Source organism: Peromyscus maniculatus, chromosome 12, assembly GCF_049852395.1.
Source record: "Peromyscus maniculatus bairdii isolate BWxNUB_F1_BW_parent chromosome 12, HU_Pman_BW_mat_3.1, whole genome shotgun sequence".
NCBI classification, from domain to species: domain Eukaryota; kingdom Metazoa; phylum Chordata; class Mammalia; order Rodentia; family Cricetidae; genus Peromyscus; species Peromyscus maniculatus.
Window position 1 is genome coordinate 60,436,671 of NC_134863.1, and position 6,000 is coordinate 60,442,670.

General features: G+C 41.9%; 1 pseudogene; it reads left to right on the forward strand.

Annotated features, from left to right (window-relative positions):
- The window catches only part of LOC121821543 (eukaryotic translation initiation factor 4B pseudogene), a 44,545-nt pseudogene extending 39,612 nt beyond the window's left edge, over positions 1 to 4,933 (forward strand).
- The last annotated feature ends 1,067 nt before the right edge of the window (positions 4,934 to 6,000 follow it).

Consider the following 6,000-nt stretch of genomic DNA (forward strand, 5'->3'; position numbering starts at 1 on the left):
CAAGGAATGTGTCTGACTTACTACTGTATAAGCAGTGCCATCACTGTTAGCTCCCAATGGTCAATCAGTTGTTTTCTTGAGTGAATCAAGTAATAAGTGGTGGAGGGAATCACCACACCACATGTAAAAACAATAAAATACTGACTTTTGCATGGTTTTGCAGAAGAGTCATTCAGATTACTAACTTAATTCTACCATGAAATATATTCACCTCTGTGTTATGATAGGAAATGCTTTCTTGGGTTGTCATATAACCAACCATAGGCAAAGTCCATCAGCAGCATGAATTTATGCTCTTTTCCCTCAACTAGCTAAGCTACCCAGATTTCATAATTTGTAATTGCTCCTTATCCTCAACGGTATGATTCTAAAAACTTGGTTACATACTTTGTACAAACTCTTGGCTGTCTTTTCTTTTTACTTAAAGGACTTAATTTATCATTTATTTTATGTGGGTTTTTGCCTGCATTTATGAATGTGAACCATGTTTACCTTGTGCCCACAGAGGCCAGAAGATCAGATCCCGAACTAGACTTATAAATATAGTGTTAGTTGCCATGTGGGTTCTGGGAATTGAACTATCTCTCTAACTCCCATTTCTTCACTCTTTACTTCTGCCCTCCCCAGTTTTCCACAAATTCCAAAATGAAAATTGGCTACCTCTAATTACCTATTAATTAGTCAAAATCTCCTATTACGTTTTAGATATATGATTCTTTTCTTCACAGATAGAGATCACTGACTCCAAAATGGCTTGTGGGCTTCTTATCCTATATCAAAAATGAATTCTGGATAGTGAGGTCGCTCAACAAGTAAGGGTGGTTGTTGCTCAAGCCGGTCTCCTGAAGTTCTCAGCTACCTGTGTATATTACTTTTCTATTGCTGTGATAAAACACCATGACCCAAAGGGACTTGTGAGAGAGTTTATTTTAGCTTATACTTCCAGAGGACTAAGAATCCATCATGGCAGGGAGCTAGGGCTGCCAGCTTTAAGCATGGCAGCAGGAGAATAGAGCTGAGAAATCACACTTCAAGGACAGGCACAAAGCAGAGAGAACAAACTGGAAGTGGCAAGAGGCTTTAAAGTATAAAAGCTTGTCCCGAGTAATGTGCTGTCCCAGCAAGGATGAGCCCCCTCGACTTCCCCACATAGCACCACCAACTGGGGACAAAATGAACAAATGTCTGAATCCTCGGGAGACATTTCTCATTTAAATCACTACACCAGACAAAAGGAGAGAGAGAGAGAGAGAGAGAGAGAGAGAGAGAGAGAGAGAGAGAGAGAGAGAGAGATCACTCTACAAAACCATACTCTGGTTTCCACATCTGTGTAGTAGCCTGTGCATCACCCCTCCACCACAAACACAACTAATTAACTAATGAGTTCATTAAAATGCCTTTTTTCTTTAGTTTGTGATCCTTGATGTAAATTTTAAATATTTTTGAAATCTTAATTATGATAAGCTTTAAAAGTTGCAGATTATACTTCCACCAGCAATGAAGGAGTGTTCCCCTTGCTCCACATACTTTCCAATATGAGCTGTCATTAGTGCTTTTAGTGTTAGGCGTTGCCTTGTCCAGCCTTAATATGAGGGGATGTGCATAGTCTTACTGCAACTTGATATGACATGTTTTGTTGACATCAGTGGAAGGCCTGCCCGTTTTTGAATAGAAACAGAGGAGGAGTGAATGGGGAGGGGACAGAGAAGAGGTTGGGGGGAAGACTAGGAGGAGAGGAGGAAGGGAAAACTTCAGTTGGGAAGAAAAAAATAGAGAATTATTATTGCAAAAATATTTTCATGTTATAAAGTGGCAAGGAAGACAAACAGTCACTTAGTTCTTGCTTAAATGATGTCAATATGGAAATCACAAGCTGAAATATCTTCAAATGAACCCTTTATTCTTAAAGCTGCTGATCCATCATTTTGAGTAGATTCAGTTCCAAAATATGATGGAAGAAAAAAATTTTTTTTAGGTATATTGACTTCATTTCTTCCCTGAAACAAATTTTGAGGGTATCCTGTAACCATGCATGTTGTAAATATGTCTTTGTGTGTGTGTGTGTGTGTGTGTGTGTGTGTGTGTGTGTGTGTGTGTACTCTTGTGCTCATATGTTTCTGTGGAGGTCAGAGGGCAAACTGGGTGTCTTCCTCGGTTGCTCTTCTTATTTTTTTTTTCAACTTTAAAGACTGGATTTGGAGAAAAACAAAAAACCCTCAACCCAAAGGATGGAATTTTACATCTCAAGACATCTCCCAAGTAATGTCTACAGACTACAAATCATTTTTATAGAAGATATTTTTGTACAAATTTTACATGTACTCAGGAGCGGGACGTAAGTCAAACCCCTGCTTTTATTTTAACAGAGGAGCAAAGTAGGAGAGTGGGACAGAACAGCTTTCTTCTGGATGCAACTATCTGGAAGGGAAATAGACATGAAGACGGCAAACTACCTTCTCATTATCTACAATCAACAGTTTTAAAAAAACTCATTCAACCGTGGGGCTCTAAGAGCCTACTTTCCAGCTACAAACCAATGAAGTCCACTGGATAAGTGACTTGCTATGTCCACTGCTGCAGCTGCTGCAGCACACTAAACCAGTGCTCCTGCACAGCAGGCTTGCACATTAAGACCAAGGTCTCATCTGCCTGCAGGTACCCTGCCATCCCACAACAGGGAAGCTTACCGACTTTGGAGCTGACCCCTACACAAAGGTGCCGATCAAAGCAGACAGGTCAAGCTACTGTGCTAGAGAAGCCAAGACCTTATTCAATAGTTCTTTGCATTATCCTTTATTCTTGAGCGAATTCAAGAAACCACTACCACCCCAAGCAGAAAACCACAGTCTTGGTCACATTACAAATGTAAGCACTAGCGTGGGGTTGCAGTGAAAGAAATGTATAAAAACACCCCAATCCAGGGTGAAGACCTTTAACTCAACTCTCCCCATTTACGTACCCCAGTCCATCAACTGAAATACTCTGACCTCCAAGGGGGTGGTGAAAGCATCAGGATCAGACAGGGACAGGAATCAATGATACCACAGAGCCTCAGGCCACAGCTTCTGGTGACCAGGATAAAATCCCTGTGAGAGCAGGGACTGCTTTTGGAAGGCTGACAGTGTCATCCAGAACATGAGATGACCAGAGTGACAATGAAAGAATGTGGTTAGATTCGAACCTTTAGAAAGGACAGATTTCAGAAGACAAATTTCCCATGCCCGCTGCGTGCTTCCTCATCCGGGAAACGATCCTGATGTGTTTATTCATGTGTTTATCGGAGGTCATGCCATTTCCCTTACTACCTGGTATAAAATAACTGATCACCCCCTCAAAGCTTTTCAAACCACGATTGAGTTTCGCATTCATTTTGGTTCCCATGAGGTACTACTTGTTAGTGGCCTGTAGGCTCACTCCCAATTACCCCCTTGGGTGTAAAAAACAAAAAAACAATTCCCCCTAGGCTGGCCCCAGTTAAGTCAGAATTAAAGTAGAAGGAATGGCACCTCCTGGAGACTAAAAGAACTTGAGAGACTAAATCTACCTTTCCAAGGATGGGGAATTTATTCAGATGATGTTCGGGAACTCATAGGTACCACCACAGGATAAGAATTAAAAGGCAGACATCTCACTCTTCCTTCTACGTTTCTTTACTGCCTCACTGTCACTACATTTCTGCTGAATGGAGCCCCAGGCACTAGTCACACAGGTAGCCGCTTGGTATCATCAGAACACATCCCAACCTCCCCATTCAAAAGCGGCAGTCACTTCTCTGGCTACAGTGGTGATTCACCAGTTACTTCAATACTTTAAAAGGCTGCAGCAGAATACAAAATTATAGGCGTGATGGCAGTGGTCCCCCTCAAAGACCCCAACTGAATCTAAAGCCTCGGAGTACTCCTAAGGAAGATGATTCCTCTGCTAGCACCTCCCAGTCCAGTTGAACAGCTTCTATCTTTGGAGGGCGAAACCTGTGGACACGGCTGCTGGAGAACAAGAAGTAGAGGAACGGCTACAGACGGAACAGGAGAAATTGCAGCAGCAGCTGGATGAGCCGAAATGAACCAATGGCCACGGGAGAGACACCCAAGTTGGCAAAGTGGAGAAACTCATGAAAGAGAGCGGTCGAGGACAGGAAGTGAGTCATCACAGACAGGGGTCTCAGCCACATCTGGCAGAAATACACGAAGGAGAGAGAGTGAGAAGTCTCTAGAAAACGAAACCCTCAATAAAGAAGAAGACTGTCACTCTCCAATCTCCAAACCTCCTAAACCAGATCAGCCTCTAAAGGTAATGCCAGCCCCTCCACCAAAGGAGAATGAGTGGGTGACGCGAAGCTCTAACCCTCCTGCTCGATCTCAGAGCTCAGACACAGAGCAGCGGTTCCCCTTTAAGTGGTGGAGCGAAGGTGGCTCAAACTCTGCCCTCTGAGGATGGATCATCAAGGAAAAATGAAAATAAAATAGATGGGATGAGTGTCCCCAAAGGCCAAACTGGGATCTCCAGTCGTGGTCCTAGAGAAAGAGGGAACAAAGACCACTGGAAGGAGTTGGATAGGAAAGATGACAAAAAAGATCAAGACTCCAGATCTGCACCTGAGCCAAAGAAATCTGAGGAGAAACCATTCTCTAAGTTCAGTTCTGCAAGCAAATATGCTGCTCTCTCTGTGGATGGTGAAGATGAGAATGAGGAAGACGACCACAATGAGTAGACCTCCACATGCTGTGCTTTCTTCTAGTCTCCACCTCGGAACATTCAAGAGCAAATCAAACTTCTATCCAGACAAGAAAAAATAAAGCTCACCATCTCCTGAAGACCTTTCTTAGCTTTTTTTTTTTCCTCCTTATTTTTTGAGTCAGGATTTTTCCCTGGCTCTGAACTCTGATTGGCTAGACGGGCTGGCTCATTAGCCTCAAGGATCTTTCTGTCTCTGTTCCCAGCACTAGGACTGTAGAGGGTGATAACCTCATGTGGGTTTTTTTGTGGGAGCTAAGAGAGCTGCTTCCCTGACGAACTGAAACTGGGTGTCTAGAGTGCTGTTTAACCTCGGCGTCCCTTGACAGATTTCGTGCTCCAGCTGCCCGGGCAGCAGGTGCTAAAGACCCCAAGTCCAGTCCGCATGTGCGTGCAGCAAGCACTCCATGAAATGAGCCATCTGCCAAGCCTCCTCAGTTCTCTTTCATCTCTCTTCTCTCTGTTTTCTTTCTGGAATCTTCTAACAAGTTCTTCTAAACTCTTCTAATTTTTTTCTCCAATTTCTACTGTCATATTTTCTTTCTCCCACATTAGGCTATCCCTTGGATTTCATCTATTGGAAAAATGATCCTTTTTCAAATTTAAGGCTGTCATGTGAATGGCTTTCTTTCAATCTGTCATTGAAATCTCATTCAAATATCCAGTCTTTGTAGATTTAATATTGTGTATGCAAACATGGACCAGAATCTTCTCTACTTTGGCATTGTGTTGCTATTAATAACAAATACACCAAATTATCTTGTTTCCTCAAAACTTAAGCTTTGCACTTATCCATGATTATACATGCCTGTGTTATCTCACCTAGTCATTAAACCTGAAGTTTTAAAGCTCATTTCCATTTCTTAAATTTTTCTTACTTCCTATATTCTAGAAACAAACCACTTTAGTAACTACTGATGGCAAATAGTACACAAGATCCTAGGGTATTATTTACTGAGACTTTTATTCCAAACTCTGAAGAATCTCCAAACTTTTAAAGCAAAAATGAAGGGTGTACTCAGGGAGTACTAATTAGGGGGGATCGATATTCAGCTTATAATTTCTGTTAGGGCTTAATAAAATGGTGGACTTTTGTAGGGCAAAGAAAGAAGACATACCAGATCTCATGCCCTTACTCTCTTGACATTTCATCATGCTATTCTTTTGTACCTACAATATCCTTCTTCATCACATCTACCTGCCAACATCCACTTGACTTTATTCATTTGGTTCAATATTTGTTTTCCAATTGATTGTAAGTATATG